Source organism: Pinus tabuliformis, chromosome 5_1 (genome assembly GCF_031772625.1).
Source record: "Pinus tabuliformis cultivar Carrire ecotype Pingquan chromosome 5_1, CPIR1, whole genome shotgun sequence".
NCBI classification, from domain to species: Eukaryota; Viridiplantae; Streptophyta; class Pinopsida; order Pinales; family Pinaceae; genus Pinus; species Pinus tabuliformis.
Window position 1 is genome coordinate 349353833 of NC_142305.1, and position 27515 is coordinate 349381347.

General features: G+C 39.7%; 1 pseudogene; it reads left to right on the forward strand.

Annotated features, from left to right (window-relative positions):
- Positions 1-27515, forward strand: LOC149164897 (polygalacturonase QRT3 pseudogene; annotated as a pseudogene).

Sequence of the window (27515 nt, forward strand, 5' to 3'; positions counted from 1 at the left end):
ATGGTCTTTGAAGGAAAAGGCTTGGACAAACATGCACAGGGTATTGTTAAGCCAATAATGGTTGAGGAAACGCCTAAGTACTTGGGTCTTGGCTATGGAAAATCTTATGGAGAAAGTTACAAGGTGTCCATGAAGACAATTGAAACAGTTCCAAGAAGGAGTTTCATTTCAGGTCTTCTACCTCAAAAGTGTAAAGATTGTATTCATGGGGAATGCAATAGCTTGAAACATCATTTTCAAGAAAAGGTGTTCATAAGCATACACTTGAACCAGAGAGTTGTCGAAACTCTGAAAGCCTTAAAGAGATTGATGGTGTTCCAAAGGGAGCCACTTCTTCATTTGACTCACCTCCTCACGAAGGTAATAAAGGTGAAAGAGAAAGGTATAAATCTGGTTCTAATCATATTCCTTTTGATTGTGTAAAGCATGGTAAATTTCCATATAAGCATGGGAAAATAATTGCTTGTTCCTTTTGTGGGTTGGATAACCATAGTGTTTCTAGATGTTGGAAGAGAATGGCCGCATACAGGAAACTTTTGAAGGAAAATAAGTAAGAAGCCAAAGGTCCATTGGACAAGGCAAAACATGCTATCAAGAGGATGCACATGTGTTGCACTTACTACCATAAGCAAGGACATATTGCTGAAAGGTGTTGGACTCTAAATCCAACAATGCTTCCATGAAATTTGAAGAAGGTGGAAAGAAAGAGTGGCAGGAATGGAAAGAAAGATTCCATAAATGATGTGTTTCAAGATGATTCACATGTTGTTGATGTGCAGACAAAGGAAGGACCTTTGAAATGAATTGGTAAGAAATGGTTAGAGTTCTTATCCAATTAAGGTTGCATGTCTTTTGAAAATGCATCAAATCAATAGAATGCATTTCTTTGTTAATGGAATGCAAGTTGCAGGGTTTTACCAAGAAGGTGAATGGAAAAGTTGAGTAGGAGACTCACTTTGTTGCTGCAACGTTATATTCATTTCAGCTTCAAAAGTACATTGTACTTAAGCGAAAGTTGAAGGATGAAATGCATGCATAAGCATGATGTGCATGAACATAGGGATGTTGATGATTTCCTTGTATTTGAACATGTATGTGTAATTAACTTGAAAGGTTGATTACTTTATTTTTAAGCATGCACGTAATGTTAATATTGACTTGTAAAAAGTTGATTTGGTCTCCAAGATGGAGATAATGATGAAGTATTTCATCTTTGAAAAAGAATCCTAAAGTTCTTTTTCTACATGCTTGACTTGAAGGGTTAATTGTTTTAAAGGCATGTTTTTTGGCTTGTTAACTAATCAGTCATTTTTATGCGGATGTAAAGACATGGAGGTGTTCACAAGATGTGAAATCTGTTTCTTTTGATGAAGCAAGAGTTTAAGCCATCCAGTTGTTGTCTGTAATCCTGTTGTTGCTAACAATTGTTGTTGACAGTAAGTCAAATAGGTACAAATGAAAATTTTGTGATTCAGATGTAACTTCACGTTGGTTTGAGCCACCTTGGATCAATGATGAAGGAAAAGAAGTTCAAACTACCTTCTGTGACCTTCTCAGCAGGAGTTCTGCATGAAGTAAAGGAGGAAGACAGTTCTTCCCAAGAGGACCAGCACATCCAGGAAGGAAGTGTTAAAAGGCTTTGGTTCAGAGGCACTATGCAAGGTGAGTGTGTGGAGGCTAATAGAAGAGGGTGAGGTGCTCTCATTTATTGTTCAAATCAATATATCAGTCTTTTGGAGTCCAAATGCTTTTTAGTGGGAAGGCGTGATCCAAAATGGATCTAACATAGACTCCTAAGTCTAAAAATATTCCTCACAGAGGAAAATGAAAGTCAATGGATGCTTCTGAAAATAGTCTCATTACATAGATCTCTAAATTCTGAATCTGATGCAATTTGAATGGGTTAAAATGGACTTCGGATGAAGAAGTTATTGTAAAAACAAAATTACCTAATGTCCTTATAAAAGGAGGCAATTTCTTATAAATGGGACTTAAGGGCTCCTTAAAGAAATCACATCGGAAAGGTTCAAAAGGAGGACTTAACCGCAGGTGGAAGGACTTCCCGATTGGTGATCTCTGACATATCGCATCAAGGAAAGACTTACATATGATATAGAAACCCAGGCGAGCCGATTTGTGATTGCGATAAAGTGGGATCAGAGATCGGCGATCGGCAATGTTTATCGCATCAGATCTAGCTATGGAATTTTGTTCAGACCCTAGGCCGTTGGGTAATGTAACTGCGAAATGTCGATGCAATTGGCAATCGGCAATCAGATCACAACAAATACAAAGCGCCAGTGCATAAGCAACTTGCGATAGTGCGAGGAGCGATGATGTGATCACATCTCGACTGTTGGATCGCGAGCTCGATCGGACGATGGTGATTTAACATGGAATATCACATTGTTGTTGTGTTCAGTCCATGGACTTGGACCTCTTTCCTGTGCGATCATGATTTGCGATGACAGGACGGACCTGAGAGGCATATAGATGCGGTTGAAGGCAATTCGAAGTTCGGGCTTAAAGCCCATGACGTGTTTTCGTGTGTTTCCTATGTATTTCTGTTATTTGGCTATTTTGGGAGTGAAGACTAGAGGAAGGTAAAACGACTGGGTTGCCCATGCCCACTAGTTCCTTTTCATTTGTAAACAGATTCTTGTGATAAAACAGTCAGGTTTTCCATGATGGAGGTGACTATAACTGATGTATTACAAAAAGCACAAGGAGCACCATTGATAGAGCTATAAACGGTTGCTGAGATTCACTTGGAGGTTGAGCGAACCACTGATAACACAGAGAGCCAGAGCCAAGAGCCAAGAATCGAGAGCTAGAGATGAGAGCCAGAGCCGAGAGTTGAGAGCCGAGAGCCAGAGCCGAGAGCCAAGAGCCCAGAGCCGAGAGCCCAAAGCCGAGAGCCAGTGCCGAAAGCCAAAGTAAAGAGCTAGAGCTAAGAGCCAAGAGTCGAGAGCCAGAGCAGAGAGCCAGAGCTGAGAACCAAGAGCTGAGAGCCAAAGCCGAGAGCTAGAGCCGAGAGCCAGGAGCTGAGAGCCAGAGCTGAGAGCCAAGAGCCAAGAGCTGAGAGCTGAGAGCTGAGAGCCAGAGAGCCAAACAACCAGGGATAAAGATGGCATTCGAAGCCCATTAGTTCAATTGTAAACCTATGGAGTTGAGTGTGGAAATTGTAAAAGAATTTAAACCATAATCCCAAAGAGCCTAGTTGAGTTGACTAGAGCTCACGAAGACGTAGCCCAAGAGGTTTGGGTGAAATCCTAATTAAATTTGTTGTCTTATGTGTTTGTTTATGCACTACATTGTTTACTGTTATGTGTGTGTAAATATCAGTAAAGCAAATGAACTTAAGGAATTTGGTCAGTTAAAGGCAAACAAAAAGCATACACCTATTTCAAGTTCTTAATTCTGCATTTGTCAACCTAAGATAGATCTTGGAAATTGTTTAAGCTTTGGAGTGGGAGAGGTTCTTGTAAGCAAAAAAGAAGCGTTTAGGTCCCCATTTTCAGATCAAGAATAGAGTATATCATGTAAATAGAATAGGGATATCACTGGTAGTGATGAAGAAGGGATACTCCTTAGACCCAAGGAATATTCCATTGACATAGATATGGATTTAGATATTTTTGATGGCTCATCCAGCACCTTTGATAGTGAGGAAAAGGATATAGATGTAAGGATCTATTTGAGGAAGAGTTTGATCTCTTCTCTAAAATATATTGTTATCATTACGACAAACACCATCCAAAAGTTTTCATACACTCAAATTTTGGAGCCTACTGTGGATCTTGCAATCAATTGTTCCATAGTCACTTCATGGCCAATTGATGCTTTTAAGCTCCATTCTTGGATCAAAAATGTCAAAGTCACTTGCTCACACATGCTCAATGCACAAAAAATTCATGACACTACAACAAAATAGGTCATTGGTGAGGGTCATGCATGTGACGAACCTTTAGGGTCCATTGCCAATGTCGCATATGGTGAAGGTCCTTAAAAAAGTGTTGTTATAAGTGCACATAGTGATGGTCCTTTAAGGCTTGTCACCAAATCCATTTTCGGTGACACTTTTAGTGAGGGTTGTTAAAGGCTCATCACTAATTCTCTCTTTGGTGACACTTATAGTGAATATTTTATTGAACCTCACCAATGCTCTTGTTGGTTACTTTTGGTGACAGTCAAAAAATGTTCATCGTCGTTGATCATTCCAATGAGTTTTTGATGATGCTATGTGCATGTTGCTATATTTTTTGTCAAAAGATAACGATTGAAGACCATTGTTGTGGAGTCTTTTTGTTAGAGTTAGTCATTTTGTTAAGAAGTAATTAGTGTGTATCATTTCCCTCAAGTAATGAGAATATAGTTTTCCTATGAGTCAATACATGATTCATATTTATTAGGCGTATTATCTAACAAATTCCCTTTATATAAAGTTCCACTAGTGTGTGTAGGAACTATATTATTTAATACATAATCAAGCTCTATCAATTCTTCTAATGAGAGAGACCTAGCACTCCTCAACACTCTTGGCACACCTTAACATGCTTTGGAACACACTAACATTCTTGGCACCTCGTATGTCTTGGAACATCTTTATACCAAGAACATATTTCCATGACTAGGACACCTAAGCACATGTTGGAAGGACCTAGCATATCATATAATCACTCCCCTAGCATGTTTTGGCATGCCCTATAGTCCCTACCATGCCCTGGAACAATTTGGCATGCATTAACATACATTAGCACTTGGCATACATTGGCACTTGGCATGTATTGGAACATATTATTAGTGTTCCTAGCATGCCCCTTTTGAAAAATATAAATTCATGTCTTATTAACCCTCTTATGTGTTCATTTCCTTGCATTTTAGCTTGGTTCTTCCTTTTATTGCCTTGAAACTCCTTGACACATATTGGCATACCCTAACACCTTGCATATCCTAGCATTCCTTAGCATTTGGCATGTCTTGGCATTCCTTGGCACTGTTTGTCACATGTTAACACACATTGGAACTCCATAGCAAACTCTGGCACTTCTTAACTTGCCCTGATATTCCCTAGCATGCCTTATTAGTGCTTAACATAACTTGTCACTCCCTCCTTGGCATGATAGATAGCACTTGCTAACACTCCATGGAACACCCTTATATTCATTCACTTCCATGCATTTTGACCTAGTGCTTCCTTATGTTTCCCTAATACTCCTCATTATATGGAATTTTCATCTACGGATAAGCACATTTTCCCTAGGTGGGTAGCTACACCTAGAACAACATAAAGGAAGTAGGTTAACCTTTTACTATAATAGATAGATGAGATAAAGGAACTTACTTTTAGTCCTTCACTTCCTTAATCCCCTTTTAATTTCTCCCAACACTCCCGCTTGAACTAAATCCGCTAAATTGGTACCTGTGTCAACAGAAACGGAAACAACAACAACCAAAGCATACATGATCTATCTACTATAAACCAATGGAATCGAAGACATTGAAACACATAATCATCATAGATATGAACAAGAATATGAGAAAAATAATAAACACTTTATTAATGTAGAAGGAAGAGTTTCAACCAATACAGTTCGATCCTGTGCCACTCCTCTAGCTTCAGTCCAACCCTTGCCACATCAAAAGCACACCAATCTAGCAGCATAACATTACTTGACATGAACTCAATTCCCAAACCAATAGTATTTCCTTACAAACAACAAATTCTATCCCCCTTTATCTCTATGATGAGTGCTCAATTTATAGGAAATGGAGGTGGTTCTGTCATAAATGAGGGTATTGAATGGTCTTCCAAACTTGGAGTTAGTTTCCATGGAGCAAGGGATGAGAGGATAGGAGGTTAATTGATCCTTAGCTTATCCAATTTCGAGCTCATAACAAGAGATAAGAGACGGGATCCTTCTAGAATGATCTAGAATCAAGGAATATTCCCAGAACCCTATGCAAAGTTTGCTCAATCTCGCCCAGTGCAAGTCAAAGGGGACCTAAGTTCACTGCAATGCAGGCTAGAATGGGCATGCCTGCTCTGTAGCGTAGTTATACCTGACCAAGGTTGCGCTGGTGTCCCAAGGAGGCATTTCAACAAGGCTTCAAGCTAGGAAACTTTCATGGATGGAAGCATTCAATGAGATGACTTGTCTCGGGCATGTAACAACTAAATTAGGGTTTGATGAGCCCTAATTGTACTAATCTGAATGTCGGGAGTGATTTTCCTAAATAGACTTGTAACAGTTCCCCCCTAAAGCATGAAGTCGAAAATGATAATGTCAAGTGATATGCTTTACGATGTGATGGGGAGGAACTGAAGCGGATGGTGACCTGCATCGATTACAATACATAACATCATGATATTTTGAACTTTTTCATTAATTTCAAAGGGAAGGCATGCCCATACTCAGCACATAAACTTTTCATTACATGTACATAGATAGTTGTCTACAGATATAGACCCACGATAAGATGACCATCTGTGTAAAGCCATTGTACATATGATTTAGTACTCTCCTAAAATAGTAGCTCGAATGGATGAAACTAGATCTGGGGTCTTCTATCTCGTCCAATCGTTCGCTCAAGTATGAGTCTAACCATGTGAATATGTAATCTAAATTCGAAAAAGGGAAGACACCATCTGATTACCAAACAATGATGTAAATTGTTAACAAACGCGAGAGAGATCACCGATAATGATAATGATTCTCAAGGTACTATAATACATTTTTCATGGTGTGAATAAATTTTTTGATGTCAAACACCATACAAAGTCTTTCGGTCAAAGGCCAGTGATGTCAACGTGTCACCGAAAGTGAGAAAATTTGCATTGATGTATGCAAGCCCCAAGGTACTTGAAGGGTGTTTCTAAGTCAACTTCTTGGATAATGTGTTGATGCTAACAAAAAGTGACTCGTCGCAGGAGGGCCTTGATGTATCCCCCATTAATGACACAAAAGGAGTGTAATGATTTTGAAGACCAAATTTGACTGATGACATAAGGTTCAGGAATGAAGGTCATGAAAATGAAGGTTTATGAGTATTGCAAAGGATGAAGTTTACTGAGTGACTTCTCTTGAACATGTCGGCGACACTGAATGAATTGGCAACATTGACCCAAAACCAAAGTGATGGATGGTGTGATAGACCATAGGTATGATAACCATCAAGCAGATAACCCAACCCAAATAGTCACAGAGATGAACTGAAAGTGTCATGTTCAAGAGCGACTTGCTACCATAAAGTGATTTACCCCTTTTCCCATTTTCCCGAGTCATTTCTCACTAGTACCTCTTTATTTTTTAACAATATTGAGGAGGATAACATACACTTGTAGTATAATTCCACCCTTCGGGTGAATCCATCACGATGTGATGTTTTAACGAGCCTAGAGAAGGTGAAACTCGGTCTTGTCATGATGGACAAGTTTATCGCTATTTGATGTTTTAACAAGTTTAACGAAAATGAGAACTCGATCCTTTTCATGTTTAGAGAGTTTGAAAAGGGACAAAAAGAAAACTCCACAAGTTATTTTTCATAAATTTGTCTCTCAAGTCCGAAAAAGTGTAAAATAATACAATAAAGAACCTATTGACCATGTTCGATCAATGTATTCCTTTTTCGTAAGTAATCTATCTCAGTCCGGAAAAGGGTTAAACTTATACTGAGTAGATGTCATTTCCAATCCATTTACGAGATGAAAAGGACGAGTGCTCGACAATCTTTTCATATTTCAAGAGTCTGAAAAGAGCTAAAAGAGGACTCCACTTCAAGGAACAAGTGGTGTCTAGGATAGCAACTAGTCCTAGTGATGTTGGAACTTCTAAAAACATGTTTATTTATGTGAAGAGGCTGGCTAATAAAAGCACTCATTGCAACTGTTCCTCAAAAAGGGTAAAACAACCAAGTGAAAGCGTATGATCGGCCAAGAAAATAGTGATGATGGAAGGAGAAAAACCAAGGCTCATCTGACGAAAGAGGCTGATAGAATGGCAATCACGAGGCTTAAAATGGAGATGGGTTCATTTTTACATAAGATTGAACCATAGAGAATGATGCTTGGATTCAGTTTCGAGTTAACAGAAGCTTGAAATGAAAAAATATGCTTGGATTTAGTTTCATTTTTACATAAGCTTGAACCATGAAAAAAACTATGTTTGAGATTGGTTTACATGCCCCTAACATGATGACTCGATTCTAGGTGCATGCCCCCCAAGCTTCATTACATTCACCTAAGTAGACTACTAGTGGCTATCAGGTTATTGCAATGAAGGTTCCTTTATGAGATCTAGTGAAAGACTCAACTGGGATTTTACGAGATCTAATCAAAGACTCAAATTGGAACTTTGCTCCAGGGACCTTGTTTCATCTTTTAATGAGCTTGACACAAGACAAGGAACTCTGCTTAGATTCCTTATTTCATTTTTTAACGAGCTTGACACAAGACAAGGAACTATGCTCATACCCTTTGTTTCATTTTTTAACGAGGTTGACACAACACCAGGAACTTTCCTTATACTCCTTGATCACAACCCATAAGAGGTCATGGCTTGCAAGAGGTTCTAATTAGATGGGAGAACAATGCTCTCGAAGGGATACATAGCAAAGAATCCATTAGAGAGATCTGGTTCCAATGCCCCCAGTAGATAATGCACAACATCACACAATTGATCGTTAGTTGATGTAGGCATGGAACGGGTTGCCACATAATTGACCCATGGTAGAGAAGATACCATTGTGACAAAAGGACCATTTAGGGAAGATGGTTGTCTGGAAGCCATATTTTTACTAGATAATGAAAGCTGGTCAATGGTGACAATTCTGCCTTCATGTCGGAAGCGCATCACTCGAAAGAGTGTTGAAACAGTAGCTCCCATCTCATAAACATAGTCACTCCCAAGAAGTAAATTGTAATCTAAAGGGCCTAGGACTACCATTACATTGAGATAAAAAAAATTTCCTCCCAAAGTAATAGGCAATTGACGAAGGATCCCTAATGCTTGACTGGTTCCTCTGTTAAAAACCAACAAATTCTGGGTGACAGGCACAAGTGGTGGTGAACCAAGCACCTACCAAGCAGTGGAGGAAAGGATACTCATAGATGCACCTTCATCTATAATAGTGTCGGATACAATCATATTATAAACATGTACTATGATCTGGAAAGGCACATAAGAAGGAATATGACATCATGCCAGTTGATTCCAATCAAAGGAAGTGACCAGACTACTTGGAGGGGGTACTGTAAGAATAGTAGAATTACCCCCTTGAGTTATGAGAACGAGAGGATTTTTCTCTTGTCTTGATGGAATAGGAGGGTTGCCTCCAAGATCATTGGAATTTGAATAAATGAAAAGAACCTGAGTGGTATCATACTCACTCTCTATGGGAAAGGTACGATTAACTGAAGGTGAAATTGGGTCAGCTATTTCCTCGACCTGTGATTGGTCAGGTATAGACTCATGGGATTCACATTCAAAGAGAGTGGGTTTAACTGATGGTTGATTTGGGTTAGTCACTTCATCAACTAGTGAAGGCTTAAGGGAGAGTCTCCTATAACTAGGTGGAAGTTGTTGCAGAGAAGCAGGACGGTTATCCAACACTTTTTGGGCTTCATCCAGATAGAGACAAAAGTGAATGGGGTGATTCCCTTCACATAACCTACAAGGAAACTTAACTTTACCCTTCTTTCCATGAACTTACTACCACTAGTTGATGGTGTGTCACCAACATGATCTCCAGAAATTGATAACATAGGATGATGTGAACGAGAAGACCATTCTTATAAGATCTGAGCAATACCAGAACAATTTCGAAGAAGATGGTCTCTTATACAAATTTTGCAAGGATATCGAAGTTTGTGAGGCTTATCAGATAGTTTCTCATCAGAAGTTGCATTTGAAGCAATGGTTGCTTGGTTGCCCCCCTGCTGAATTTTCTTCTTCTTCTTCTTCTTCCCTTTCTTCTTCTTCTTAGTCACCTGGTTACTAGTGTCAATACTTTCACCAGGTGAAGAGGAAGAAGGGGAGGAAGAAACAACTGATGAAGAAGGTAAAGGGTCAACTTTAGGATCAACTGGAGGTTGATTTTGTCCAGTTGTAGGAATATTCAGTTGCAGGGCCAAGGAGGTTGAGAAAAACCATACTGGCAAGCTGATGGTAAGTCCCAAAAGAGACAATGTAACCATATAAGGAGCACTAATATTTCCCAAAGGAGGAAAAGGACTAGGATTCCCATAAGAAGGAACTCCTTAATCTGTGGACTCTGGAGTTTTTGCCATATGTCTCAACCTAATATCAACTAAGGAGTGATTTGGAGGATTTTATCCGCGGTCAGTTAATTTTATTTTAATGAAAATAACATAACAAAACAAAAGAGGGATAATCTAGGAAAAATGATTACCAAGTAACTGTGAACTGCAATATACTACCTCAGTAAACAAAGGACTTAACATACGTACAAGAAATCTCCCTGAATGTTGTCTTCGGTGTATCATAGTATACAAGGTGGCCGACTCGGTTACCTATGGATGGATAGCAACCTAATGTAGTCCTCCCATATTTACCCGAAAGTATGTGGAGGCCCAATCCTTGTTAGCGTTGTCTAATGCGAAACTACACATTGAGAGCATTCCTTTATACTTTTCATACTCTAACACCACCGTATATACCTAAAGGTACGTGGACGAGCTGTGATATACTTACATAGGTGGAATGAGGTATCACACTTGGAATGTATCATAGACAATTAACGACAGCTACTATGTTTTACGATGCTAGAACACGTCTCTAGCCTAGAACCTCTAATGTTATGCGTTAAGTTACAATGGTCCATTAGTCTAATTCAGATAACTTTTAAGTTGATCTTGTTTAGGAGTTTGTCTTTCAAGTTCACCACGTGATGTATTTGAAATTCCTAGAATGAAACTATGATGAGAAACATTCTTTTCTTTTGATTTGAACAACGAAAACCTTAACTACAATGAAAACAGTTCCTTTTCCAAAGAAATGAAGACTTTATGATATTTCCTTTTCAGAAAAGAATAATCGCCTATAAGGTAACTTTGACAATGAATTGATAATGATAAATAAATCACTTAAGAAACACTAAACAATCAAGGCCAAAGTAGGGCTAGGAGGGGAAATACAACATGATTTCAGAACCATAAGAAACATTGATCTTTCAATAAACAACTTCAAAAGCAACTTTGGAAAAATCAAACCAAAGGTGGGTTTTTTAGCCTAATAGGGATCAGAGCAGGCCAGAGTGGGAGACAGTGTGCTGCAGTGCACTTTCTCTAAGCTAGGGCTTCTTTGCAGTGCACTGTGTCAAGACCAACACTGCATTGGTGCCAGAGAGTCAAATCAAGAGACATTCAAGCACACTTTTTGACCAAAAACACTTCAAAAAGACTGAAATAAGATCAATGAAGACAAGAAAAGTCTACTAGGGTGTAATATGATGAGGGTAAGCCACCAAAAACAATAGTCATTCCCCAGTATGGTCACCAATTTGTTATATGGAATTTGCATCTACAGATAAACACATTTTCCCTAGGTGGATAGCTACACCTAAAACAACAAAAAGAAAGTAGTTTAACCTTTTCATATAATAGATAGATGAGATGAAGGAACTTACTTGTAGTCTTTCGCTTCCTTAATCCCCTTTGAATTTCTCCTGTCACTCCCACTTGAACTAAATCCGCTCAATTGGTACCTGTGTCAACAAAAACAGAAACAACAACTATCAAAGCATACATGATCTATCTACTATAAACCAATGGAATCGAAGACATTGAAACACATAATCATCATAGATATGAACAAGAATATGAGAAAAGGAATAAACACTTTATTAATGTAGAAGGAAAAGTTTCACCCAATACAGTTTGATCTTGTCCCACTCCTCCAGCTTCAGTCCAACCCTCGCCACATCAAAAGCACACCAATCTAGTAGCATAACATTACTTTACATGAACTCAATTCTCAAACCAACAGTATTTCCTTACAAAATTCAGATTCTAGCCCCCTTTATCACTATGATGAGGGCTCAATTTATAAGAAATGGAGGTGGTTTTGTCATAAATGAGGGTATTGAATGGTCTTCCAAACTTGGAGTTAGTATCCATGGAGCAAGGGATGAGAGGAGAGGAGGTTAATTGATCCTTAGTCTATCCAATTTCGAGTTCATAGAAGGAGATAAGAGATGGCATCCTTCTAGAGTGATCTAGAATCAAGGAATATTCCTAGAAACCTATGCAAATTTCGCTCAATCTCGGCAAGCGCAAGTCAAAGATGGCCTAAGTGCACTATAGTGTAGGCCAGAATGGGCCTGCCTACTCACAACATAGTTGCCCCTGACTAAGACTACGTTAGTGTCCCAAGGAGGCATTTCAGCAAGGCTTGAGGCTAGGAAACTTTCATGGATGGAAGCATTTAATGAGATGAATTGTCTAGGTCATGTAACAACTAAATTAGGATTTGATGAGCCCTAATTGTACTGTTTTGAATGTCAGGAGATATGTGCCCAAATATACCCATAACACTCCTTAAAACTCCTCATCATGCATTAGCAGTCTCTGGCACACCTTAACACTCTTCGACATGACCTGCCACTTCATAACAAGTTTATCACTCCTTAACACAGATTGGCACTTGGCACGTATTGGTGCTTGGAAAGTCTTAGCATGTCTAGCATTCATTGAGATACCTTTGTATGATTTGGCATGGTTTGATATTAAATTTATTTGAGATCAATTACTAGAAAGTATATGAGAAGTAACATAGGAATATTTGACAATTATAATGCACTAGCACTTGGCACTTGGCACCTATGGGCACCTAGTGTTGGTGTGCCTAGCAGGCCCCTCTTCGAAAAGGTAAATTGATGACTTATTAACCCTCTTATGTGTTCATTTCCTTCTAGTTTAACTTGTTTCCCATTTTTGTTGACTTTGAAAGTCCCTCGAATGTATTGTCACACCCTTGCACATCTTGGAATTCCTTAGCACTTGACACATATTACCATATTTGACATGCCTTCGAACTATTTGACACATCTTAGCATTCCCTAGTATGCCTTGTCACTCATGCCCTCAAAAATAGCCTTATATTTTTTCATGACTCGTGGAACCCAATCAAGTCCTTAGCTACTACAGTTCATGTGACATTGGCCTGCTTCAGTTGCAACAACTTGACCAATTGCACCCACTACAAGTAGAATCTGCCTTGTTCACCTAAGAACTACCTACAACTCATCTTTGGCCACTCATGTCCAAGCTCAACTTGTCCCACTTAAGAAATTAACAAGACAAGGATCAAATCTAGTCATTTCGATAAAACAACTAAGCAACATAGCTTACACAGGCAATATTTCAAATGTATGTTCAGTTCATATAAACAATAGAGGATTAACTGAGAGTTTCCAAGAACCATAAGATGCACAAGACACACAAAATATAATTTGGCACAAGCTGAGTTCCCCAAAGCTTATACACAACAACGTACAATATTCTATTGTCTAAAATAGTTTAAAACATGAGAATTTGGCCAAAGTGTGCCACATGTCATATAAAAATAATAGATAGAGGCAAAACAGTGGTGTGCCCAGCACAAAGTCTCCCTTTGTCTAAAACTGCTTTGTCGAGTCCCTTATCACTAGGGGAATTTTGAGGTCTAAAATGGGCCTCCTAAGAAAAATGTACAACCAAAATAAACTTTATAAGAACCAATAGGATTCAATATGATGATGTCAACCATGGGGGGTGATTCACCATTTTTGGAGTAAAAAAATAAAAATAATAAAAAATAGTAAAATAATAAAACTACTTTTTCAACTTATCTCCCTTAGGGTTTACTCAAATTTCAAGTGGGAGTACTCGTTAGATGTAAAACTTAATTCCTCATCCAAGGAGTACCCATGTTTCATACTTTCGATGGACCCCACTACACGAAAAATTAGAAATACATGAAAAAACATGATTGCAATGACATTTTTCATGTATTTCTCATTTTTCATGTATTTCTCATTTTTCATGTAGCAGTGTCCATCAAAAGTATGAAACATGGGTACTCCTTGGATGAGGAATCATTTCTACATCCAATGATTGTTGCCGCTCAAAATGTGAGTAAAACCATAAGGAGATAAGTTGAAAAATAGTTTTTTTCTTTTTTGCCTCTAAAAATTAATAATGTAATATAATCTTATTTTATTATTTCCACTATTTTATAATTTCCTGAGGCCCATTTTAGACCTCAAAATTCCCCTAATGCGCTGTAGGATTTCCTCTTGCAATCCTATTATGAACTTCTTCTAACACACTTCACCATTGGCATACTTGAAATCAATGATACTCCCTAGCACGCACTCTTATTTCTTCATTTCCATGCATTTTGACCTATTTATCCCTTGTGATACCTCAACACTCCCTAACACTCTTCATCATGCGTTAACATTGTCTGACATGAGTTAGCACGTTTTTTCATTACTTGGCATGCCCTGACCCTCCCTAGCTATCATGCCCTCGCAATTACCCTTACTTAATTTGAAACTTAGGAACCCAACCAAGTCCGTGCTTGACTACAAGAGCTTGACCAAGTTACAGATACTACAACTAGACCAAACTGTTGAATTGTGTAGCTTGGGTGGTACTCCACAAGCCTAGTGAGATGGATGCTGGTCACAAAAGGATTTGTAGGCAAAGAACTTAGTTTTGGACCCAATATGGAGTTTAAAATCCTAAAGAAAATTAAAAAGGAAAATTATTATTTCCTAAGGTCTAAGTGGATAAAAATTGTAAGTTCTAGAGGGTTCCTAATAGGCCTAGCTAGGAAAATATATGTAAGGAGGCCTTAGTATGAAGGCAAGAACATCAAGTGAGAAGGACCTCATTTGATCAAGGAGGCAAGGAGAGATGTAGTCCTAAAGCAGGTCGAGCTATAGGGCTGAGTAAGGGTTGCTAAATGAAGGTCATGATCATCCACCAAGAGAAAATCATCATGTGAGGGTTCACAAGAATGTCTCATACCTTAATGGGTTTGAGCTAGGAAGTAGGATGGAATAATGTTGGTTCTCTTTTGGCATGTGATTTCAGTGGTGTTTCTATGTGAAGGCCGCATCAAATTATGAAATAGAAGAGAGGGTTGAGTTCTTGTCTTGTGGTGATTAGTAGGCCACAAGTTCTATGATAAAGACGAACACAAATGCAGGAGGGTTTACACTGGAATTTAGGGCCAGAACAGAAGTAGTCGCAGGTGTAATACTAATTAAGGTAATCGTAGTTTGAGGGTCGTAGAGATCTAAAGTTCAAGTCAAGATTCAATCAAATAAATGCCTAGAATCTATGGATCCATATGAGCTAGGTTGAGTCTCTTATGGAGGCAATAGTTGTTGTTTTTTCTATGGGTGGATAAGGTTTTTTCTAAATCAATTAGAACAAAAGTATAATTCCTTAGTTAGGGTGGTTTCCTAGCGTGTTTAGTCCATAAGGTATGCCCTTAAGACTGTGAAAAATTTGCATAAAAGAAAAGGGGTCGTGACCCTTAGAGTGAGGTTTTTCTCTACAATATAGACCACATATATGGAAGATGGTTTATAGAAGTATGTGTGGAGATAGAAAACCAAAAGGAGGGTGGAACCTAAGTAGAAGATTGAGCATAAGACATGTGCCATATGAGGGATGGATTGACATGAAGAGGAGTTGATTTTGGTGGATTGTCCATAGAGTTTTGGAAAGTAATCTGAAGTAGCCTATAAATAGTTAGTTAATGGATTGTTAGTGGATGATTTGTGACCCTAGTTGAGTCATATGCAGATTATTAAGGGGATGATAAGAGGAGTAGTTCAAATTTATTCATAGAATTGAAAACAAATAGATTTATAGACAAGAATATTGATTTTGAGAGGACTCAAATGGTTATTAGGTGGAAAATTTGAAGAGCCCTAGCTGAGGGTTGTATTTTGGGCCCTACATCAATAAAAGAATTGACAGTGGTTGGAAAATTGATGGCATTCCAAGTAGAGTAGAAGTGTTTTTAGGTGACTATCAAAGAAGAGCCCTAAGTCTTGTACTTGTGAAGGACAATAAGACTGGTAGAAGGGTAGGTGTATTGGTCCTAAGGACGTGCAGACTTTGAAGGACTAAAGTAGCAGTCAAGTGGGCTAGAAAACAAGCTCTAGTTCACTGTATAGTAGAGGATTGAGTTAGTGAGAAGAAGGGCAGCCTCCATAGCCCTAGACTTGTCATCTTGGAGCAGTAGTATGGAAAAAGTGGGCAGACAAAAGAGTTGTTAACAAACGGAGTTGTGAACGGTTGATCAAACACCCTAAGTGTTGGAGACCCTAGGGAAAAAGGAGGTAGCTAGAGGGAAAATTTGGTTTATTTGATTTCAGTAACCTAAAGGAGTTGATTTCATTGATAGAGGTATATTTAGGAGCTATAGAATGGGAGGCAAGAGGACTTGGCATATGTGTTCAGGACATGTGGACTAAAAGGGTTGTTTGTGGCCACCATTAACAAGTAGGTCAAGTGTTGTCTTGTTCAAGGTATATTGGTTTTCAAAGGACTAACACCAAGTCCTAGTTGTATTCCTTGTATCAGTGTGATTATAAAGGGTTGTGGTCCCTAGTATGGGATCTCTAGCCTATTCTATTATAGTTTGTAATATAACAAAGAAGGGTTTGAAAAGGTTAAAATTTTCATGTGCACTAGTTGATTCCTTGTGTGTGTATATTTTGTTTTGCAAATTAGATATGTTGTGGCACTTGAGTTTGTTCGCATCAAATATTCTAAGACCAAACCCAGATTCTCATGTGTCATGGAAATTCAACATATGCCTTGATCACCTAAGAACTACCTGTAACTCATCCTAGGCTACTCATGTCTAATATCAACTCATCCCACTTAACAGGTTACCAAGACAAGGCTCATCACATCCAACCGTGGTCGTAAAACAACTAAGCAACACAGTTTACATATTAACATGCCATAACACCCGACATTTCTTAGAATGCCTTGACACTACATGGCATGTGTTAACATCCCTTACATCCTTGGCATGCTTTGACACTCCCTAGCACACTGTAGCACTTCCTAACATGCCTTGGTGCTTTAACATACCTTAGCATTGCCTATAATATAACCTTGCCACTCCCTCCTTAACACACCAAGAAATCGTTGAAAATCCCTATCACACACTCTTATTTGTTTATTTGCATGCATTTTGACCTAGTGCTTTGATTTGATAATCACCCTATGAGTGACCTCAGTTAAAGATTTAATGAACAAAGGTATTACAGACTCATGTGCTGGTGTGTGTCTATGTTATTTAAGCAACGGATCGGTCAGATTGCAAATACATAGACACTTGAAGTGGAAAGACAACAGAGAAATACAATAAGCAAATACAAAGACATAAAAAATTAATAAGGAGTTCACCCTATTCTCTAGGGTTACATCTTCGGTCCAGCTCTTAGTGGTGGCCTTATTTTATTGTATCTTAAGCAGAGAATTACAAAGTAGTAGCTTAATGTGAGTCTCCTGAAATGGAAATTTACTTGGCAGGGTGGTTCTTGGATGCCCCAAGCCATTAGAGTACATAGACTCTTTTCCTTACTAGCACTGTGACCTTCTGGTCTAAAATGGAGAGAGCCCGATGTGGTGCTCAGTCCGAACAGATCCTCTTTGGGATGGTTTGAATCTCTCAAGCTCTCGAATGCTCGATGTTGCCTTTAGTCAGCTCAGCCCTTTGTCTTCCATTCTACTTTTGCTTCACTGTCTTCTTCTCTATGTACTGTCCTCCTCTCGAGGTTCTGGTTCCTCTTCTCTGTCTCTCTTTCTTGTGTCTTGTATCTCTATTCATGGCTTTGAAGCAATTTGTTCCCATGTCTATTTAGTTCCTCTTCCGCCTCCATCAAATCGCCTTTTGCAACTGCGCTTGGAGTTCCCTGTTCAACGTCATCATCAGGCTCACAGGGAGAGGCCACATGTCCTCCTGTAAATAGCTCCAACCTGCTTCGTCAGTTCAATTCTTTGGTTACATCGTGGAATGATTCTTCCTCCATCGTGGCAGTCATATGGACCTCAAATCCTTCAAAAATGTGACTTAATCCCTCGTCGATTTCGCTTCCCCATCAGGCGTAGTCTCAACTGTTAAATCTGGGGCCTCCAGATCCGATGCCATATGCACGTTTCGCGTGGTTGACTTGCTCGACCGTTAGCACGCAATCAATGGTGGTTTTCTCTCTCCTCCGCTTGCCACGTGTCAATCGCTGAGTGGAATCACTCCGCTCCCATCCAAAACTGCTTACCGTTCAAGGAGCCCCTAATCAATACCGCCTGTTTCAGAGCGGGTCCCACCTTTTAGCTTTAGCCCTTTTTCGCCTTTTGCCCTATGTTTCTTCGGCTCCCCACATGACCAAGTGCTCAGGGCTTCCCCATTTCAAGCCTTTTCACCTAGAAATGCACGATTAGTGCTAATCGCCCATCAAAATCGACCTTCGTTTCTCGATCCAGGCCTCCCAGGGGCTAGTTTGGCCTCCCGTGCAGTCTCCATGGGCCTCGGTCAACGCGCTTTGATCGAGGTCCTCGTCGTTCCACGCTAGCTACCCCTATCACTGGTTCAGGGTGTTTTTTATCGCTGTTTTGGATTTGTTGACGTTGGTCCCAACCTGATACAGTCATGGTTCCTTTGATAGTTCTTTATTGATCCAATTCGGATCATGGCATTCCCACTAAAAAAGCTTTTGGACCACCAAAAGTTGGTTTTCAAGCATCAACTAAGTAAGGGTACTATTTTCTCACTTGCTCAATCTCAATCCACTTTGCACTGCTTGGCTTTGAACCTTTGAGCACAATCTTGAGGTACTCCACATCTTCCCTACGCATTGTCCTCACCTTCTTGTCCAGCACTGCGTCTTCCTGCAATTCATTAAGATATTCAGGTAGCAGGTCATCAATAGAAGGCAATTGACTTTGCTCTTCAGGGTCCTCAATCATTGAAGGTTCAAACAATCTCAAGCAATCTACATTTACGACTAAGTAGATGTGCATGTAAGCTGGTAGATTAAGGTGAAAATCATTTTCACCAATCTTCTCAAGTATACTAAAGGGTCCAAACCTGATAAGCTTTAGCTTTTTACATTCACCTTGCATCCTGTCCTTGCTGATATACAGCTAGACTTGGTCACCAACTTGAAAACTATGCTCCATCGGATGCTTGTCATGCCTAGCCTTGTATTTGGCTTGGCTCCTTTCCAGTTGTTCCTGTACTGCCTAGTGGATCTCCTGGATTTGTTCAATGAACCTAGTTTCCTTGTCCATATCACTGTGTCCATCAACCATGGTATCTTTACCAAAGACAAAATCCAAAGAAGACCTTGGTATGAAACCAAAATAGGTCTCAAAAGGAGATCTCTAGGTAGAAGAATGCTTTGCTCTGTTGTAAGCATGTTGCACATAACACAAGTGTTCATCCCAAAGCTTAGGATGTTTGCTGCAATATCCTCTCAGTAATTGGATCACTATCCTGTTAACTACTTCTGTCTGGCCATCTGTTTGTGGATGAAAAGTTGTGCTTTTTCTTAGTTTGGTGTCCATGAGTTCCCATAGACTTGACCAAAACTTCCCCACAAATCGGGTGTCTCGATCAGATACAATGGAAGTGGGTAATCCAAAATGAACCCATACATGTTCAAAGAATAATTTTTCAGTCTTTTCAGCTATAATCTATTTATTACAAGGTATCAAAATACACATTTTTCTGAACCTATCCACAACAACAAATAGATAATCATGACCTTTCCTAGATTTAGGCAGTCCTCCAACAAAATCCATGGAAACACTTTCCCAAGGGTGAGAAGGAACTGGAAATGGAGTGTACAATCCTAGTTTTCTATTACTGGGCTTGCTTTTAGCACACATAGCACACCCTCTTACATATCTAGAAACTGTCTCATTCATGTTTTACCAATAACAAAATCTTTGCAGCTATGCAACTGTTTTACTTACCCCAAGGTGACCTGATATTAGAGAAGTGTGTGCTTCCCCAATTATCTTTATCCTCTCAGTTTGTGGAATGTAGAGTTTCCCACAATGATATAAGAGTCGGTCCTTCATGTGATAGTCCAATTCTTCTACTCTTTTGCCTTGACTCAAAGTTGCATATACATCTTTAAAGTTCATCTCCTGAGCATATTGTTCAATGTAGTTTTCATGTAGTACAGAATTATGCTTAAGTATGGTAGATGCATTTTAATGGGTCTATATAACATGTCTGCAACTTTGTTATGTATGCCCTTTTTATATCTAATGATTAAATGAAACTGTTGTAGAAAACCCATCCATCTGTAATGTCTTGATTGCTGCAACTTAGTTTGGGAGTGCAAATATTGAAGTGGTTGATGATCAGTATGTATTACTGTCTCTTTTCCCATTAAATAATGTTTCCACTTTTTTACACTCTGAACTAATGCATACAATTCTTTATCATATGTAGGACAGTTTACTACTATAGGATTAAAAGTCTCAGAATGATAGCATATGGGTTTACCGTGCTATGTCAACACTGCTCCCATGGCATAGTCACTGGCATCAGTTTGGATCTCAAATGGTCTTTGTAGATCTGGCAGTGCTAGTATTGGTGTTGTACTAATCTTCTCTTTCAAGGTGTCGAAGGCTTTCTGATGTTTGCCTCCCCACTGAAACACCTTGTTCAAACATGTTAAAGCATGTAAGGGAGCTGCAATTGAGGAAAAGTTAGAAATGAACTTCCTCCAATATTGTGCTGCTCCTAAGAAGCTTCTCACTTCTGTAGTAGACTTGGGTTTAGGCCAGTTCACAATGACTGCCACTTTAGAAGGATCTATTTTCAATTCATCTCCCCCTACTATATGACCCAGCTAGTTTAGAGATGTTTTGCCAAATTCACATTTTAAGAGTTTATCATAAAGTTTTTCTCTTTTAAAAACATCTAGTGTCTGCTTAACATGCTTTAAATGTTCTTCCCATGTTTTACTAAAAATCAAAATTTCATCCAGGTACACAATAACAAAATCATCAAGAAAAGGTCTGAGTACATCATTCATTAATCTCATGAAAGTAGCAGGAGCATTAGTTAAGCGAAAAGGCATAACCAGCCATTCATACAATCCCTGCTTTGTTTTCAAAGGATCCTTCCATGCATCTTGCTCTGCAACCCTGACCTGATGGTATCCACTGTGCAAATCCAGCTTGGTGAAATAAACAACTTCCTCCAATTGATCTAAAAGATCATCTATGCGAGGAAGGGGATAATGATTTTTTATTGTTATCTTATTCAGTGCTCGGTAATCAATGCACATTCTCCATGAGCCATCTTTCTTTCTCACCAAAGAGATTGGTGACCCACATGGTGATGTGCTAGGCCTGATGAACCCTTTCTCGAGCAGCTCCTGCACCTACTTCTTGATTTCAGCATTCTCTAAAGCAGACAACCTGTACATTCCAATGTTAGGAAATGGAACATCTTGGTGTAAAATAGTATCATGTACTATTCCCTTTTTGGGTGGCAGACCTTTAGGTTCTTGAAATAAGACATCATACTCTGAAACAACCTTTTCTATAGCAGCTTTTTGTTCAGCATTACAACCCCCAAATACATTGGTTTTATCAGGTTTCTTTTCCTTTACAACCATCAGTAAGAAATTTTTACATGAATTTATCATTATTTTCATCTGCCCTAAGTTTATGAGAGTATAATTATTCTTGATCTTGTGAGCTCTTACAAAGTATTCGATTCCATTTAACAAGTAGATACTTGTTCTCAGCTCTATAGAAAATAGCCTTTCTATTATACAAGTAAGGACTTCCTAAAACAATTCCACATATATCCAAAGGAATTATGTCTAACTAAACCTCATCTACAAATGCTGCCTAAAAGAAAACTTGAGTTTGCACTGTCTAGTGACTTGTAGTTATGCTTTATCAGTCAACCATCCTAATGGGTATGGTTTCTTATGGGGTGTAGTTGCTAATCCCAATTTCTTTACAATTGCTTCAGAAATTAGATTTACTTGTGAGCCACTATCAAACAAATTATCAATCTTTTGATTTCTGGAACCAACTCGAATATGGAAAAGCTCATGTCTTTTTCTCTCATTTTGTTCATAAATAACAGATTGAGCAGAATTACTAGTAGATGCTTCAGAATTCTTACCTTTTATACCCATGGCTGCAATAGTTGTTTCATCTCCTAATTCTGACCCCAAATCTTTCTGAATAGCTGTAGCAGTTTTCTTCTTCTTGCCCTCAGACTTCTTAGGTCTCAGATCTGGATGCAGAATCCAACAATGTTCATCATCATGCCCATCCTTTTTACAGTGAGTGCATGAATCTTTGCTTTTTTTTGCAGTGTTATCCTTCCTTGCTTTCCACTTCTACTTTCTTTTCTCCTTGCTCTTGCTTGCAATGGGTTGGGATGGTCCCCCAACTTCTGGATTTCCATTCTTTCCTCTAGCTTCTAGATGATTATCTTGTACAGATACCTCATCTATACTGGTGGGATTAAACATGAGGACGGTATTCCTCATGTAGCTGTGTAGACCACCAATGTACTTCAAAAGAGTCTCTGGTGAGTCTAATGAGATACCCAACATCAATGCTCTCTTTCTAAATTCTTGAGTATACCCTTACACACTTTTCCCTTTCAACTGTCGAATAGTTTTCCAAATCATCATGGCATGTTGCATGTAGGCCAATGGATAGAACTACTTCTTGATTGTAGAAACAACTTCACTCCAGATAGAGATGTTCTTACCATGTCTTTTCATATCAGCTTGGTTCCTGACTTCCCACCAAACCAAGGCAATGCCTCCTAGGCGTAGGCTTCCCAGCTAAATCTTACTCTTGGCTGAGTCTATGTTCTATACCCTGCAATACACATCAATTTGTCTAATCCAACTGTCCAACTTTCAGCATTTAGCTCTCCATCATATATAGGAAAGTCCAATTTAAAATCTAGCTTGATCAAAGATGCTTTCTTATTATGCACAGGGCTATTAGGAGGTGTGAGAAAGCTTTCCTCTTTCCCTTTTCCTTTGGAGTGGTCATGGAAATGAGACTCATATTCTTCTTTATCTTGCTTAGAACCCGAGGAGTCTTCATCCTTATGCTTTCTAAAGTCCTTATACATTTCTTCTACCATAGAATTTATAGCTAGGAAACTTTCTATGAATTGAGGGTCTGGCCCCATAGAACCTTCCTCTGACATTGTCTTCTGAGGATAGACTCTCCCAATTTCAGGATTAGTTTCCACCAACTCTCCTTCTCCTAATTTGAGCTTTTTCCTAGTGAGCATTCAACAGCTAAACCAACACAAGCTTGTCTAACCTTACAGCCTAAAGCTCTGATACCACTTGATCTGATAATCACCCTATGAGTGACCTCAGCTAAAGATTCAATGAACAAAGGTATTACAGACTCATGTGTTGGTGTGTGTCTATCTTATTTAAGTAACAGATCAATCATATTGCAAATACACAGACACTTGAAATGGAAATATAGTAGAGAAATATAGTAAGAAAATACAAAGACACAAGAAATTAATAAGGAGTTCACCCTATCCTCTAGGGCTACATCTCCAGTCCAGCTCTCAGTGGTGGCCTTCTTTTATTGTATCTTAAGTAGAGAACTACAATGCAGGAACTTAATGTGAGTCTCCTGAAACAGAAATTTACTTGGCAGGATGGTTCTTGGATGCCCCAAGCCACTAGAGTACACAGACTCTTTTCCTTACCAACTATGTGACCTTCTGGTCTATAATGGAGAGAGCCCGATGTGGTGCTCAGTCCAGATAGATCGTCTTTGGGATGGCTTGAATCTCTCAAGCTCTCAGATGCTCGATGCTGCCTTTGGTCAGCTCGGCCCTCTGTCTTCCGTTCTGCTTTTGCTTCACTGTCTTCTTCTCTGTGTACCATCCTCCTCTCGAGGTTCTGGTTCCTCTTCTCTGTCTCTCTCTGTTGTGTCTTCTATCTCTATTCATGGCTTTGAAGCCATTCATTCCCATGTCTATTCAGTTCCTATTCCACCTATGTTGAATCGCCTTCTGCAGCTACACTTGGAGTTCCCTGTTCAGCGTCATCATCAGGCTCATAGGGAGTGGCCACATGTCTTCCTGTAAACGACGCCAACCTGCTTCGTCGGTTCAATTCTTCAGTTACATCGTGGAATGAGTCTTCCAAAACCATGTCGGTCAAACGAACCTCAAATCCTTCTAAAACGTGGCTTAATCCCTCGTCGATTCCGCTTCCCCATTGGGCATGGTCTCAGCCGTTAGATCTGGGGCCTCCAAATCTGACGCCATATGCACGTTTCGCGTGGTTGACTTGCTCGACTGTTAGCGTGCGATCAATGGTGGTTTTCTCTCTCCTCCACTCACCACAAGTCAATCACTGAGTGGAATCGCTCCACTCCCATCCAAAATCGCTTACTATTCAAGGAGCCCCACTCAATCCCGCCGATTTCGGAGCGGGTCCCTCCTTTTAGCTTTATCCATTTTTCACCTTTTTCCCTACAGTTCTCTGGCTACCCACGTGACCAAGTGCTCAGGGCTTCCCCATTTCAAGCCTTTTTGCCCAGCGATGTGCGATTAGCACTAATCGCACATCAAAATCCACCTTCGTTTCCCGATCTGGGCCTCCCAGGGGCTAATTCGGCCTCCCGCGTAATCTCCATGGGCCTCGGTCAGCGCGCTTTGACCGAAGTCCTCATAATTCCATGATGGCTGCCACCACCACTGGTTCAAGGTGTTTTTGATCGTTGTTTTGGATTTGTTGACGTTGGTCCCGACCTGATACAGTTATGGTTCCTTTGACAGTTCTTTATGGATCCAATTTAGATCATGCTTCCTTGTGTTTCCCTGAAACTCCCTAACACTCCTTAGAACGCATTGGCACACCCTAGCACTTGACATATATTGGTTTGTCTCCCTAGCACTATAACATTCCTTGGCACTACCTAACATACCTTGTCACTCTCTCCTTAGCACACCTAGAGCTTGCTGACACTCCCTAGCACCCCCTAACACTCCTTGGTATGCACTGGCACTCTCTGGCACACCTTAACACTCTTCAACATGCCCTACCACTCCATAGCATGTGTAACACTCCCTGATACACATTGGCACTTGGCACGTGTTGGCACTTGGCAAGTCTTAGCATGCTTAACATGCATTGAGATGCCTTAGTATGCATTGGAATGTGTCGACATGGTTTGGTATGGTTTAAGATTAAATTTTTTTTAGACCAATTATTGGAAAGTAAGAGAGAAGTAATAGAGGAAGATTTGGCACTTAGAATGCACTAACACTTGGCACTTAGCATTTATTGGCACCTACACTACTACAAAAAGGGACTTTATGGGTCGTTAGGCTTGTAGCGGTCTTACCAAAACCGTCTATAAAAGTGTTTTTAGGGATTTAGGGGAGGTTTTTGAAAAGCCCCCCCCAAAAGTCATGAAAATTTGAACTTTTTCGGGGGTTTTCTAACAAATGCCTTTAAAAGTGTATGGGCCAAGGGGTCTAGGGGGAAGGCAACGAAAGTAATCGACAAGGGATGATTCGAATGGAAATCCTCCCATGGTATTTACCCATGGTAATGTAACTAAAAAATGTTATAAATAATGAGCCTCTTTTTGTAAGAGGACAGATTCTCCAACACAATGTAGTTGTAACTATCATTTTTTGATCTAATAAAAATTAGTTCATTATTGATTTTCTGGTTTGGGTTACCTTTGTTCTTTTCTTATTGCGACAATTACTCAAATCTTGGGGCCCTCCCCAAGATCCAGATTAGTGGTATCAGAGTGGGTTATGAATCCATGGCATCTAGGATTTGCATAGCAAGGATTCCTCATTCAAGCTCTCATGGCATTCCTATTCATTGGGTTGGAGGATTCAAAGGCATTATCCACTACTGATCAACACCTCCACTTCCTTATCATAATTATAGTCTTTTTTTCTCGTTCTGGCCAACATTCCACATTGTGCTCTCGATTATCTGTGTCTCCAAAGTTTTGTCGGATTTAGATTCAATAAGGAATAAATGGGAGGATCTACACTACTCTATCTCCACCATACTCAACTTCAGCATGTTCAAGATGCCCATGGTGGGTGTTGACATCTGTGGCTTCTATCCTGACACCACAGAGGATCTCTCTAGATGATGGATTCAGTTGGGGGCCTTCTACCCCTTCAAAAGAGACCATTCCAATCTTGCCAACAAACACCAAGAGAAACACCCCATATCTTAGGCCAGGCGAGCAGTGATTTTTATTTCATTAATAACAACCTGGAATTAGGAGGAATAAAGAAGTTATGGGTGCCCTGGGGATCAATTTGATCTTGGTTGTGGTGTTGTTTCTCAGAATTTTATCTGGTGTTGATAGTCACATGACTTTGGGACCATCCAAGCCTCTTGCTCAAATGAATTTGAAATCCTAGAGTCTAGAGAGTCGAGATTCCTTGGTTGCCAATGTTCACAAGTATCTCAATCCGGAGGATGTCAAGAGAATTTTGGTTGCTCGCTAGAAGCTGACTCGATCGCTAGCTAGAGATCCCAAGATATACAAAAACATGTTCGAGTCATAGGGGCGCTTGTTTTATGTGACAAACTATGGTGTTGATCCAACCGGTGCCAGGGACAGCACCCAGGCCATCATGGCAGTGATCATCAAGAGCTTCGATGTAGCTACGAGGGGGCACAGGATGCCCGGTGTAATAAACTTTGGAGGCGTTGAGATTTTTCTTGAAGGACGAAATTATCTCATCAGCAAGCCTCTATGGTTGCCGCGAAGTGGAGGAGCTAATTTTTCTATTAATGGTGGTACCCTACGAGCTTTTTAAGATTTCCTAGAGGATCGTTACTTGATCGAGCTATGGTCATCGACCAATGCCAAGGTCGATACAAGCTTCCATGGGGATGAGCTCACTGCCACCATGAACAACAACGTCCATCGTAGCATGTCATATGAGGACATTACTCTGCGATATTTTATGTTGGATGCAAATTTTCGAGGGGGAGGGATTTTGGTGATCAATTCCCTGAGAATCAACATCGATAATTGCTATATCTCACATTTCATGTCATATGGCATCATGGTTCAGGGCGAGCACGAGACATTTATCTGGAATTCCTTCCTTCGACAACACATTACCGCCGACAGAAACCCTGGCGAGAATGAATTCAGCAGCATGGGCATAAGTCTCATGGGCAACGATAACGATGTAATGGATGTTATCATTATTTTTACTATTGTGGGGATAGAGGTGAGCAGGCAGGCCAATATATTCACCAGGGTCCACTGTATAACAAGGTTGTGGGCTTTAAGGTGTTGGAATCAAACTACAACTTGGTGGATCGACTCAAACAAGGATCATCAGTTGTTATATGGAGTTTACCTACATTAGAATCCCGTGCAGCTTGACATTACCAATAGTTTCTTTCTTGGTTTTCCAATTGAGTCTATTACCATTTGA